The 14,875-nt window shown below is 36.9% G+C and overlaps 2 long non-coding RNA genes across 2 annotated transcripts; one reads left to right on the top strand and one right to left on the bottom strand.

The window, feature by feature from the left end:
• Positions 1 to 3,153: 3,153 nt before the first annotated feature.
• On the bottom strand, positions 3,154 to 4,503 carry LOC124293533. The gene is made up of 2 exons (XR_006903377.1): positions 3,616 to 4,503; positions 3,154 to 3,239 (listed from the first exon to the last, which is right to left on the bottom strand). It is a non-coding gene; the product is annotated as an uncharacterized LOC124293533 (long non-coding RNA).
• A 4,964-nt stretch (positions 4,504 to 9,467) lies between these two features.
• Positions 9,468 to 12,504, top strand: LOC124293542. Its single transcript, XR_006903387.1, has 3 exons — positions 9,468 to 9,865; positions 9,976 to 10,030; positions 11,257 to 12,504. It is a non-coding gene; the product is annotated as an uncharacterized LOC124293542 (long non-coding RNA).
• The last annotated feature ends 2,371 nt before the right edge of the window (positions 12,505 to 14,875 follow it).

Below are 14,875 nucleotides of genomic sequence, written 5' to 3' on the forward strand. Positions count from 1 at the left end.
ACATCCTACTATGCATGTGTCAGTGTGTGTGTTATTTTTACCTCCTCAATCACACAGTGTACTTGAATTAACACAGTCAGTTTTCAACGTATTCATTTTCCGAAGTTTAAATTGGCGTCGTTAATTCAAATGGCTTGGATAAACTTTTGTCTCGAGGTCAGTGTGAATGGTGAATAATAGTAATCTATTACTCGTAAGTTATAATGGAGATGCAAAGTGGTATAGGTGATATGGCTACGTTCCAATTAATTACCCCGAAGGTATTACACAACACTTAATGACGCACTTGGCCTAAGTCTGGATGTTCGAGTAATTACATAACAACTTATAATATCATTTCGGTTCGTAAGGATAGACCACGAAGATGTAGGAATCAACGAAATACCAAACATAAACCTTATTACGCCTATAGGTATAGGCACCTGTATTTCCGTGGAAATGATTCAATTATGGTTACGAAACAAGCTGAGGCCCAAGATAGCATGTGATTTCCTGAAATTCGTAATTCAAATATACATTCAAAACGCCTCAAACAATATTTTTGAATAATTTTGAATCAATCGGTCGATCTCACAATGAAATTCAAATTTTATGGTCGTTTCGGAAATTCCGAATAGTCAGGGTATGGTCAAGAAGTATCGTAAGAGTCAGAATCGGTATCGGGCACCACCTAGTTACAATTTATCATTAGTTAGAGTTTTCCGTACAAATAACACGTGTTGTTTGTTATCAGGGTGAAATAAATAACCAATTACATTTGCATTTTGTAATCACAAAACAATTAAATGCCAATTACACTCACAGCTATTTTATATTTAGAGCGGAATAAAATACAAATTACGTTTGTGGTTATTAATCAATTTCCGATCAATGACAATTTTAAAATGCACTCATTACCTTTGTAGACTCTAATTACAATTTTTTAATGTAATCAATCATTGCATTATACCTAAAAAAAATTACGTAGCGTTACTTACGAAAAATATGGAAATGTGCGAACGTGTCTGAGGATTAGTATAAACGTACCAAGTAAATTTACATAACTTATATGTATGTAGATCTACTGATAATCGAGCATTAAATGATACATACATGTCAGTATGATATTCTGCATTTCATCCAACCTCAATTACAAACTACAATAAAATTTATACTTCATTTGCTTCTGATCACAAATACAAATGCGATTTGTACTCTACGTACCTCCAATCACAAATAACAATTTCATTTTTTCTTTCTTGTTGTACTTTTAATTCTTTATCGAGTAATTACAATTTTGCTCACAATTGTTCGGAATGCGTGTAAAGGAATGAAAATAACTAGACAGAAAGTCAACCTAGAGTACCCGTGATCATAAATGTATAAACAGGTATTGCATGACATAATTCATACATGCACGTATTACCGGCGAAGCATCCCAGCAACGTGGGTCCGAATTATTCTTACTTACAAGAAGGCACGTAAACTTATCCAATAACTTCGCACTACCTGCTCTAAATGGCTTGTGCGGCTCACCTGCACCTGAGCACCTGATCGTTAGAAAAGTTGCATTATACACACGAGGCTCTGCATTATCTGCAGCAATATGTTCATGCTAGAATGCTAAATAGGTATAATTTGTTACAAAGGGAATGCGGCACCCGACTGCGATTACGAAAACACGAATCCGATGTTATAACTTCTTACGAAACATGGGCGTTACGTATTTTGGCTATAATTTTATACCCAATTGTAAGTTGAAACAGAAGCGTATAAAATGATTATGATGTTGTTATGAATATAATAATTATAATCATAATAACCGTAATAAATTAATTTCTTTATCGATTACCCAGTTGTAACTATAATATCTTAAGTCATAAAATTATTCGTTTACTGAGAAAATGAATGCCTCTTACTATTAAAAATTGCGGCTATTACTCGACATAGAAAAGCTCGAAGGATGAGAAAAGCGTAAAAATATCGATCTGAATTTCCAAAAAGTATTCACATTAGGACGGGGAAAAATATTGTCCCTGTCAACGCGTCGAAAATTGAAGCACAGGTTTTTTGTTACTTGAAATGCGAATGTTTCGTGCTAGACTTCATCAACGAATCCGCTGCTATAAATTACACCTTTCTAGTAAAGCGTCAGTTTCTTTTGAAGCCAATCTTCCTAACGTGCGCGATAAACCAGGCTGCGCTGTACCTGAAATCCGACCTGCGAGGCGGCCTGTAATTCTCAGCTTGAACGCGGTTCTCATTTTGTCAATTCTTTGAATTTTTGTACTTTCATAGACTCAGATAACCTTACAAATACAATTTAGGAAAATAGGGAATAAGAATTTTTCATCAAGGAAAATGTATAGGATTATCAGTAAATGGAAAGAAACGAACAAAAATTGATATGAAAAAAAATTTATTTATACATAAACTCGGAAAAACATAAACGTTCATTTAGAAAAAGTAATAAAGAGGAAAAGGTATACGTTTGTTGGTAAAACATTGAAAATCGATTCATGCCCGATAGAACCGGAAGATCAATTTAAACGATAGATGGAAATTTTCCATGCCCATCATCTTGCTGTAAAATTCTTCAAGTTTCGGATTGTTCTTCCAGCCGTTTCCAAGATCATCACGGAAGTTTGCCGGACAGACCGACATTTCTGTAAGAACCTGTTTTTCAGATTCTGAAGGTTCGAAAACGTAAAGATTCGTTGAAATTGGAAAAAGTGATTTTCGACCGAACCAATACATTTCTTATGTCTTGCAAGTTTCACACAAACGTAGCCCTTCACTTTGCATACATTAAAATAAAGTCAATTATTTACTGAAGACGTTCAACAGTTTCCATAATAAATTACAATTGAACGTTGCGTCAGAAAAGAACGGTAAATTTCTTATCGAGAAATTTTCTCACAAACCTGAAAGATCAAAATATCGTCTGTAATTGATACTAAAAATCATCAAAGTCAAGCAATGATGATACAGCCCACTCTCTCAATAGGGCTGCTTTCCTTTAAGGGGGGAAACCGGTTTATGAGGTCGAAATTTTGCTGTTTTTCATGATTTTTTTTGACCAGGAAGGAATAATCACAAAATGTTTAAACTTGGAGGATATTTTATTTATGTTTTCAAGTACACTTTGAAATTTTTTTAAATGATTTCCGCCGGAAATAGTGGAGTTACCGCGTGCAGTCCATGGGCGATTGCCATCCGAGCATTTGGCTTGCGTAGATCCCTGACGTCGCAATTTTTATCTGTAATCATCAGGATTTTTTTTTTTCATTAAAAACATATTTTCTAAGAATATGAACCTAATTTTGATCAAACAAATTGAAAATTGCATGTTTTTGAGGTGTTTGAACACAATGTCATATTTTTATACTATATTTTTCCATCTTTCTTGCATAAAAACATATATTTTTAATAACAATATAATCCCCGAATTAGGTTCATATCACGTGGAATTGAATAAAGAATATCTACACCAAATTCCAGAACGATTGATCAATAACTTTTTGAGCTAGAATGTACGCAAGTCGAAAAAAAGTCGTTTCGAGAAAAACGCGTTTGAAATAAAATGTAGCGAAAACGAGAAATTCAAGGCAGTAATTAATTATAAAAAATGCTCACCGGTTAATCAGCTATTCCAGCGCCATATAGCAATCCCTCTACTTGCTCATATGCGTCATTCTATTATTCAATAGCACAGCGGTATTGAGGCAGGTAGCTGGAAAAGAAGGGCCTGGGCGACCGCTCCGTTATAATTACCGTGCGCTTCTTCACAGAACCGACGGGCGGTCACTTAAGTGCTCATTGCATTCGAACTAATGGGAATTTTGCTTTGAAATTTTAACCACATATTCTTGAATAGTTATACTAACGATTCATGCAATAAAAAAAAGACGATTTTTCGATCGGTCTAAACTGGGTTCCCCCCTTAAGAGAGCTCAGCAGCTTCCCCTACTATTTCAGATAGTTGAATCAAAAATTCCATTAGGACCGTCGGATAAAACGTCGAAAAATAATTGACATGTATTTTTCCTTTTTTCAATTAAACGTTTATTAGCATGGGTACAGTAGTTTGAAATTGACGTGTGACGTCACAATGTGCATAGATATAGTTATACTATAATGTCAATATTATGACGTCACGCAAATTCAACTGGCTATATCTTTGTTAATAAACGTTGAATTTCAGAAAGAAAAAATACCTGTCAATTATTTTCCGTCACTCTATCCGCCGGACCTGATAGAATTTTTCGGAATTTTTTATTCAACGACTTAATAGAGCCGGCGACAAAAGTAAAATATTGGAAGAAAATAACGTAGCTATTATATGATCTTTTAGCAGCCCTATTGCGAGAGTTCAGTTCAAAACGCCATAAATGCACATCGAGCTTGTTCGTGGAGGTATGCTAATTGTTAGAAATATCCTCCCCTACACTCCCATGATCGGCCTTATTGAGAGAGTCGACAGTAATACGATAACCGGTTGTCGTCCACAATGTGTGAGGATGTATTTACCAGCCTTCGAGAATCACTGTCAAAATCGTATTGCCGATAACGGGTACATGAGTAAGGTCTGGTTCTCGATGGTCATCGAATCCGTTGGTCGGTATTAATTTCATCGCAGTAACGCAATATAGTAGCCAATATCCGCCAAGGAATATTGCTGTGTGAGATTACCCAAAAGTGGGCCGAGATCACTGAGAACGTTGCACTAACGTCACTGAATGTCCAGATATAAATTAAGAAATAGGAAACGCAACTAGCTAACATGACTTACCACGCGATGAAATATCAATAATATAGTTTCCAGCCGTATCGGAAGGATGTTCGTGATATTACTGACAGAATTCTATCATATTCAAACAATGGTTCATATTAAGACGAAAAAAAGTGTTTGCACAAAGCGGACGTCTATCTGTCTTCATTTAATTCTTTCCTGCTCTAACAATTGTTGGCGCTTTCTTTTAAATGTGTCCCTTTTGCTATAGCAGCGCCATCTCATATGTACTCCACAGCCACTTTCTATACACTGACATAGTCCTCTTTACTCATTTCATTATCCTTAACTCTGCCCTCGAATGATTCGCTCCGTAATTTAGTTATACTCTGGACTTAGATAGTTTGATGTAATAAAATTAACAAACGTTCGAACTTGAGCGTAGTTTACTGCGTATCGTGTCAAACTGTTTGCCGCTTTCGCGTCGCAGACAGAGCCGCTCTAGGTTGCGTTGCGCTGCTTAGCGCCTTAACTGTAGAATTATGTTACATATCGATCTCGGAAATCTGTTGATCAGTTCCTCAGGTCTTCTCGTTCGGCTGACCCAATTTCTACGAGTTTGTTACAAGTTTTGGGTTCAGCCAACTGTCACTATGCGTGTTTAAAATAATTATTGATAACACTTGGCATTAAAAACATTTATTTCCATAATCTCCTTCAAGTTCTCAATACTTAAGTTTACAATTGTATGAACTGATGGTTATTACTTATCACAGTCACAAACTGTTGCTAAGTCTCGGAGGGTCTGACTTAAATTGTTCTAATTGTTCTCTACATTAAATTGTTCTATGATTCGACTCTATGATTTTTATGAGGTTCTGCTCTATTAGACGTCTCTACCTGTTTTCTATAAAGTGTAAAATTATTCTCTCCGTTGACTGAAGATATATTTATGAACTTGGCTGATGTAATAACGGTGGGCAAAATGGCGTATGAGAACTATTGATACAAGAGTATTGTACGTTATGATGGTAACTCTGGATGTCGGTATTGGTCCAAGAACTATGGTAAGAAAGCGCTCTCATAAGGTAACTGCACGTTGGTGAGGATAAAGCGGAGAGAGGGCGCCGCCGTAGTTATCGGCTGGGACTCAACAGACGAATAACAAATTCAAATCGGGATTGAAATGAAAAGAGAAGACGAGGAGATGTATGAATGTTACATGTATTGTAAATCTTCAGTCAACCTTTGGTAGACCTTTGAATAGGTAAGTTCGTTTAATCATTGAATTGTATTTCGCGCCTCTTCCTCAAGACCAAATGTAGATGTTCTAAGTCGATTACGGCAATACATGTCTTGTGTTTTTTAATACAATGAATAAACTGAACTGAATTATCAACGAGACTATATGTGTGATTACTGTAATATTGCTCGGGCAAATGCTTCCTCATCACTAGTAATAGGTAAGTTATGAAACTTATCAAAGGTCTGTTCATCCTGCCGTCGCTCGTATACTTTAAATATTGACGTCCTAGGTTTTCGCGGTTGACGTCAATGAATGTCGGGTGCTGTACGCTGACAGAATCTTGGTGTCCAGACCGCTTTTAGACAGCATACTCTTTCTCCATTGACACAAAGTTTGCCAAGAAACTGCTCTTTGAGGCTTTATAAACAATGACTGTCGAACCACGAAGGATTTCGGTTTTTAACAGATATGACTCCAATGTAGCTGCAACAAAAATGGTTTTCTACTTATCATGAAAAAGCAAAATTAGAAGAGATTATTTTCTGTTGACTGTGGAAATCTTGATTTTATCCGGAATTTTTATGTGTATGGTCGTTGTCTCCCGATATTTTGTACTTTGATTAGCAAAAATGTTTGCATTCGTTACCTGGTTACAAGCGACAATAGAGTGACAAGTTTTAGAGAAATTATTTCGCAAGCCATATCCTCGTTTTCTCGTTTGAACCAAGAGTACTTATTTAGTATCCAATTCTAAAGCGTTGGCGTATTTCAGGGCCCATAATTAAGGCTACAGCCGATCGCAGGCAGTTCAGAGAATCTTGTGAAGCTCCGTTATTGTACTCTTCGGGAAGTAACAATATCAGATTTTCGATAAAAGTTTAAAAAGGACTGATATTTTTATCAACACTGTAACGAAGTTTTTATAACTATATTTGTTTGTATAAAAGATATAAATAAATGCATAGGTTCAACAGGATAATTGGTCAGCTATTTAAATTTATTTGATTCAGACATTAAATAAAGAGTCTATAAATGAATATACAGCTCTCAAATTTACGAAATATTATCACAAATTACCTGAATTGATGAATTTAGGATTTTAAACAATTAAAAATTAAATACATACATGCTTATCTATTAAAAGTGACATACGTTGCAGATGAATTGTCTTAATTTCTAGGGAGTTGTCAGTATTTACAATTGTATTAGCCAATTTTCAAAATTTATAGTTACGGAGAGTATGTATATGAGGTATTCCATGCCAACTGAGAGGACATTTTCCCTGAGCCCCGCCAATTTGCTTAATTATTTTTTATATGATTCTACAACCTAAAAAAGCACTCACCATTTTTTTAAGATTTTTCGTTCCAACCATTCTTTTTAAAAAAATGTTACAAACCCTTTTATGGTCCTAAAAAAAACGTCATTTTTCATTTTTTTTACAAAAATTCACATAATTTCTGGGTCCCAGAACAAACATTTTGAGCCATAGTTCGGAGTGGAGAATCGATTTTTTGTGTTTTTTAAATATTTTTTTAGAGATGTTACGTCCGTGAATCGAGTTTACTCCTGAGCGGTAGGAGTAAACTGGCTGGCTTTGCTTTTATGTACTAGGTCAACCGGAAATCAGGATGAGGATTGAATAACGTAGGTTTTGTTTGAGATATTACTTATATATTCATTTCGAAGAAGCTGAGATGGCGGTAAAAACGAAGTGTACTGTATGAAGCTATGTAAGAAGTCTAGATGTAACGTTGTTGAGAGTTAGAATAGGAGTGTCGCTAGAGACTTGAAACGTGCGGGGTGCAAAAAAGGTGTGAAGATGCTGAAGGACGGGAATGGAATTAGATGAGTAACCGCGATAGTGAATAGCGCGAGACTAGGTAGAGATAAGAGGACAGGACAGAGACCATGAGATTCATATAAGAACTGTGGGAAAGTTAGTGAGTAGGAAAAATTAGAGAGAAGTGGTATGCTGGACGTAACAGAGCAATAATTTTTCTTATTTTGTATGTATACAAATTGTAAATTTGCTTCATTATTTTTTATATGATTCTACAACCTAAAAAAAGCACTCACCATTTTTTTCAGATTTTTCGTCCGAACCATTCTTTTTGAAAAAATGTTACAAACATAACATATGTTTTGTATACGTGCAAAATAAGAAAAATTATTCCTCTGAAAAAATATTTAAAAAATACAAAAAATCAATTCTCCACTCTGAACTATGGCTCAAAATGTTTGTTTAGGGACCCAGAAATTATATGAATTTTTGGAAAAAATAAAAAATGGCGTTTTTTAGGACCTTAAAAAGGTTTGTAACATTTCTTAAAGAAGAATGGTTAGAACGAAAAATCTGAAAAAAATGGAGAGTGTTTTTTTTAGGTTGTAGAATCATATAAAAAAAAATGAAGCAAATTGGTGGGGGTCAGGAAAAATGTCCTCTCAGTTGGCATGGAATACCTTATATATATTTCCCAACAGGGTTCGAAGAAGGAAGAAGAAACGGCGTCGTAACAAAATAACATATCAAATAATACGTTGTAATTCTGAGTGGTAGACCAGCTAGTGACGTATTCACTCTTCGACAAATACTGATCCGAACGACTGACCGCCAGCGAAGCCTCACGCGTGACCAACGGCGCACGTAAACATGTGAACACCTGGGCATAATGACCAGCCATATCAAGCTGGAACCGCCACATTCGAAAATCGAAAAATTTCCTATGGAATAATTAAGGGCTAATTAGATGCTAATTAAATGCTCTATTTTCGAATTAAATGCTCCGCGTTTTTTAAAAGAAACCTGTGGCGGTGCCAGCTTGACATAAACCTGGAACCGCCACACCGAAAAAAAACGGAAAACAGCTGAAATTTCGGAAAAGCGTTAGGGTCATAATTAAAGGCTAATTAAAGGCTCTTGGAATTGCTCATCTTTAAATTAATTGCTCGGTGTTTTTTAAAAAAAACCTGTGGCGGTGCCAGCTCGATATAAACCAGACTTGAAAAAAAACGGGAACGAGGTCAAATTTCAAAAAAGTGTAAGGGTCATAATTAAAGGCTAATTAGAGGCTCCCGGAAAAACACCCGCTCGAATTAAGTGCTCCACCCCCGAGGGGTGGAAACCACCCAAAAACTAGAAAAATCCGTGTAACTCTTGGACGGAACAACTTACAGAGTTCGTTCGAGTGTTAAAATTACTCCAGAATTAGAGGCTCCCGGAAAACCACCCGCTCGAATTAAGTGCTCCACCCCCGAGGGGTGGAAACCACCCAAAAACTAGAAAAATCCGTGTAACTCTTGGACGGAACAACTTACAGAGTTCGTTCGAGTGTTAAAATTACTCCAGAATTAGAGGCTCCCGGAAAACCACCCGCTCGAATTAAGTGCTCCACCCCCGAGGGGTGGAAACCACCCAAAAACTAGAAAAATCCGTGTAACTCTTGGACGGAACAACTTACAGAGTTCGTTCGAGTGTTAAAATTACTCCAGAATTAGAGGCTCCCGGAAAACCACCCGCTCGAATTAAGTGCTCCACCCCCGAGGGGTGGAAACCACCCAAAAACTAGAAAAATCCGTGTAATTCTTGAGCGGAACAAGTTACAGGGTTTCTAGAGGCGTCAAAATCACTCTTCAGTCAACGACTCTCGATACACTGCCCCTACAAATCAAATGCTTCACAGTCCACCCACACGAGTGTGATTGAGACACGAACTTTACGAATCAACGTAGCAGGTGGATGAAACAGGAACCAGGATTTTCAATGCGAAAAAATGCTCGTGTCGCGTGAATTCGTTACAATTTTTGTGTCTTGTACTTTGATTTCAGCATCGTCACCAACGAACGTCATCCCAGCGCAAATGAAGCGTTGTTTTTGCAGTTATTGATTTCACTTGTGTGGATTGCAGGTGAGTGATGGAGATTATTTTCTATGTACCTTTCTTCACACTATAAACATTACTCGTCACCACCACCGACGTCACCATCACAGGAACTTAGCCCTTTCTTCTCTTTTCAGACGCTATCTAGAAAGATAGACACAATGGTCTAAATTGTGCTACAGGCTTGAGAAAGTGAGTGCGTTATATAAAGAAAACTCCTACTCCAAATTTCAAATCTTCAGAAGCTGCCAATTTTTTTTATGGCCTGGGAGTCAACGATAGCCGGGTCATTTTGGCAACATCAATTCATTTAATGAATCATCCGTGTAACGTATAATAGTAATATGAACATTCTCCAACGCACCACCGTGACGAGGGCTTACGGGAGAGCTTTATTGACGATTAAAAATCAACAAAAAAAATTCATAGACGCATAAGCGAAAGTGTTCTTACACATTGATTGGAACATAAGAATTTCACAAAATATCGTTTTCCGCCTGAATTTCACGACTGAACTCGTCTTTCACCCGTATAAGCAGGCGTAAAAAAATCTAAAAAAATTTGTATTATCAAGGATGAAATTAATTGCGATGCTTTTTTTTATAATAACAAACGCGAAAAGAATAGTGTTTCACCTATAAGATACAACGACGGTCGTCCAGGACTGTGAAACTGCGTTGGGCATGCGGCACATGAGCGACGAGGTTAGAACGCTGCATCTCTACCTGCCTTAAAGACGATCGTTGGTGTTCTGAATGATTGGAAGACCATCGTGAAGCTGTTTTTTCCATGTTATACGTTTACTCAGTGAATAAATTCAAACTCTGGCGGATAGTTGTAATAGATCTTTTACCGTAAGAATCGAGACTCAAATATACTGGTAAAATTCGCAAAATTCCACCACTTATGCGGGTGGACGACAAGCGTGTCGTGGAATCCAGGCGGAAGATGATATTTTTCTAAGTTTCTTATGTTCCATTCTCTACAAAAATATGTCTATGAATTTTCTGTACGGCGCATCGTTAGCTAGTGATGAAAATCAGAATGAGCCACAAACAATTTTCTCCCATGTAATCCTTATGAAAAATGGAAAAGTGCAATGCGCAACCTCTTAATGTTAAGATTGAGAGCTAAAATTTTGAAAGACGTATTTTCATGCTGAAATGGAAGTTCTCAACTTGTTTGGAAGTAAAAAAAATTACTTTTTTCATACTATCTAGCTGTACATTCAAAATAGTTGTAAAATTGATTATTCGATATTATTATGAATGTGACTTATAGTTAAGACCTCAAGAAACAAGAAGATATTTTTTTAGTATTTTGGGTATTATAAAGTTTTAAGTGGTTTAATGTGCCGCGAATGCAAATGGCTCATGTTTACCTTTGGTGAGGTACGAAAAAACGGAGTATGGTTTCAGGATGAGGGCTTACATAGCTTTACAGCACATGATGTGAATGCAAATATGTCGATATATTGTCGATTGATGTTCCCAACACAGAAGAAAAGTTAAAAATGGCAGTTTTGATTATTTCAAAAACTCTTGCAATTGAAATATTTCCCGAGATGTGCGATGCCATGATGGCTAACATCACGGTCGCCTACACACAATCCACATTCTACTGAAATCATACATGCTGTGAGTACCAATAGCTATTTTGTTGAGTAAAAATGATTTTTGCCTACCGATGAGATTTAATATTAACAATGTGTACTTATAACCAATTACCGGCGAATAAAATTGATGAGTTTTTGATACATAATGGAATTTAACACAGGTCAATTAAATGAATTTACTCGAAGCGCTTGCGCATTGACAAGCTTTTTTTGCTAATTGTCGAAATACCCTCTATTCGCCTGCATTTTTGTGATTATGATAAAGTCATATTTTATTATTATTATTTTTATTATTAATTATCACTGATTTACGATTCTGATTAATGGGTGGATTCAATTCAATGGATCAGGGGCGATATCGTCAGAAATGAACCGAGTCAACGTAGGGTGAAATATGGTTTGGATGACTATGACTGGCTTATACGGGCAGAATACATTATCGCAACAAATTTGTGAGCGATGAAAAATTTTCAGCAATGTTGACACCTTATCCAATAGCACTGCATTTTTATGCACCAGCACGAAGTTACGGACAAAACCAGAAATTACTCTATTTAAAATAGTCTCGGGAATCATGGATTGAAAAGGGGTATCGTGATTCCTGATAGCGACGAAGTAGTGAACTATACTGGGAAACAGTCCCGTGAAACTTGAATTATTTTGTACTACTGAGAGAGCAGAATAATCGGTTTGATCGTTGACAAAACATGAAATCAACTGAACACTTGAAAATTTTGCGTACCCTGAAATTCACTCAAATTTCTCTGCTGATTTTTACAGGGCTTGTGTTGTTGGAAATTATTCTGTTATCAGAGACAATTCAATAATTCACTGTTTTGAAGTGACCGAAATCTGGTAATTGGAATGGATTACTTCGACTTGAATGGATTTTCTGTGACACAGGCTTTTGAACTGTCCAGCGGAGAGCCTATGAATAGGAAATCAATGTAACGCCTCTAAGAACCCTCTAACTTGTTCCGTCTGAGTGTTACACCGATTTTTTGAGTTTTTTGGTGGTTTCCACCCCTCGGGGGTGGAGCACTTAATTCGAGCGGGTGGTTTTCCGGGAGCCTCTAATTCTGGAGTAATTTTAACACTCGAACGAACTCTGTAAGTTGTTCCGTCCAAGAGTTACACGGATTTTTCTAGTTTTTGGGTGGTTTCCACCCCTCGGGGGTGGAGCACTTAATTCGAGCGGGTGGTTTTCCGGGAGCCTCTAATTCTGGAGTAATTTTAACACTCGAACGAACTCTGTAAGTTGTTCCGTCCAAGAGTTACACGGATTTTTCTAGTTTTTGGGTGGTTTCCACCCCTCGGGGGTGGAGCACTTAATTCGAGCGGGTGGTTTTCCGGGAGCCTCTAATTCTGGAGTAATTTTAACACTCGAACGAACTCTGTAAGTTGTTCCGTCCAAGAGTTACACGGATTTTTCTAGTTTTTGGGTGGTTTCCACCCCTCGGGGGTGGAGCACTTAATTCGAGCGGGTGTTTTTCCGGGAGCCTCTAATTAGCCTTTAATTATGACCCTTACACTTTTTTGAAATTTGACCTCGTTCCCGTTTTTTTTCAAGTCTGGTTTATATCGAGCTGGCACCGCCACAGGTTTTTTTTAAAAAACACCGAGCAATTAATTTAAAGATGAGCAATTCCAAGAGCCTTTAATTAGCCTTTAATTATGACCCTAACGCTTTTCCGAAATTTCAGCTGTTTTCCGTTTTTTTTCGGTGTGGCGGTTCCAGGTTTATGTCAAGCTGGCACCGCCACAGGTTTCTTTTAAAAAACGCGGAGCATTTAATTCGAAAATAGAGCATTTAATTAGCATCTAATTAGCCCTTAATTATTCCATAGGAAATTTTTCGATTTTCGAATGTGGCGGTTCCAGCTTGATATGGCTATAATGACCAGATTCTTACAATACAGAAATCCTACCATTTCTTCAATGAGCTGTTGTATTGCTCAAGAGACGAATCTCGAAGGGAGGCGATCATTATCTCTATTTGTTGGATTTAGGTGGATCGCTTATTAACAATGTAAAATCAATGGATTAATCCTTGATACGATGCTGTTTATTATTTAACGTGTACAGAAAATAGAACGGATAGAAGAAGGCGGAAGTAATAACCTGGTGGTACAATATGGCGTTATACCTTTTTTCTCTTTGGCGCCAATAAGCTTAAATTTAAAGTGACAATGTTTACCATTCCAACACCCCCTCTCAAACATTCGTCATTCCCATATTTGTAGTTTTTGTTGTGGTACAGGCTTTGTTCGATTATCCGCAATCATTTCCTCAGTGGGTATGTATTTTAATATGAATTTACCGTCTTTGATTGCCTTCCTGATGAAATGATAGCGTACATCTACATGCTTACTTCTATTATGAAATACATTGTTCGATGCTAATTTTTGAGCGCTTTGGTTACCATTGTATAATTCTGTTTGCTCATTAGCACCTGTTAATTCTTTTAAGATTCTTTTCAAGTAAATTGCTTCCTTCGCTCCCTCCGTTAAGGCTACATGCTCAGATTCTGTGCTTGACAAAGTTATACATCACTGTTTTTTGCTGGACCAAGAGATTGCTGTATCTCCGAGAGTAAACACATACCCTGTATAAGAGCATCTATCTACAGTGTCATTTCCCCAGTCTGCGTCTATGAACCCTTTCAACGGAGCATTATTTTTAATATATACTAGTAGCAAGTCTTTGATTCCTTTCAAATATCTTAGGATTCTTTTCAGGAATTTCTAATGTCCCAAAGTGTATGAGGTGTTCTATTTACTGAATTTACTGACCGCATGCACAATGTCTGGTCGCGTACTAACACCGAAATACATTAGTGCTCCTACCAAGTTTTGATAAGGTACATCCTTTTTATCACAGTTGGTTTTCCCGGAATTGAGATCAAGATTCGTTTCCATGAGTGTGGAGATCGGTTGGGCGTCTGTCATGTTGTATGTTTCTAGTAATTCAGTTATATACTGACTTCGATCTATTGTGATCGTACCCTTGGCTTTATCCCTTTGAATTCTTAGACCTATGCATATCTTAGGTTCGCCTAGATCTTGTATTCATATGGGCTCATAAGTGCATCTTTCAGTTTGTTTGTTTCTGACACATTATTGCTAAATACCAGTAAGTCATCTACATACAGCAAAATTATTAACATACAGTCATCTCTTATTTTATAATACACACATGGTCCTTTTTCAGTTTGATCAAGGCCTAGATTTTTTAAATCGTTGTGAATTTTTTCGTTCCACACACGCGACGCCTGTTTGAACCCGTATATGGCTTTTTGTAATAAACGTACTTTATTTTCATACCCCTTCTCAATTGCACCCTCAGGTTGATACATGTGAATGATTTCTTTTGAGTTACCATTTAAAAATCCTGTCTTGACGTCCAGGTGACTGGTATTTAAA

Source organism: Neodiprion lecontei, chromosome 3, assembly GCF_021901455.1.
Source record: "Neodiprion lecontei isolate iyNeoLeco1 chromosome 3, iyNeoLeco1.1, whole genome shotgun sequence".
Lineage (NCBI taxonomy): Eukaryota > Metazoa > Arthropoda > Insecta > Hymenoptera > Diprionidae > Neodiprion > Neodiprion lecontei.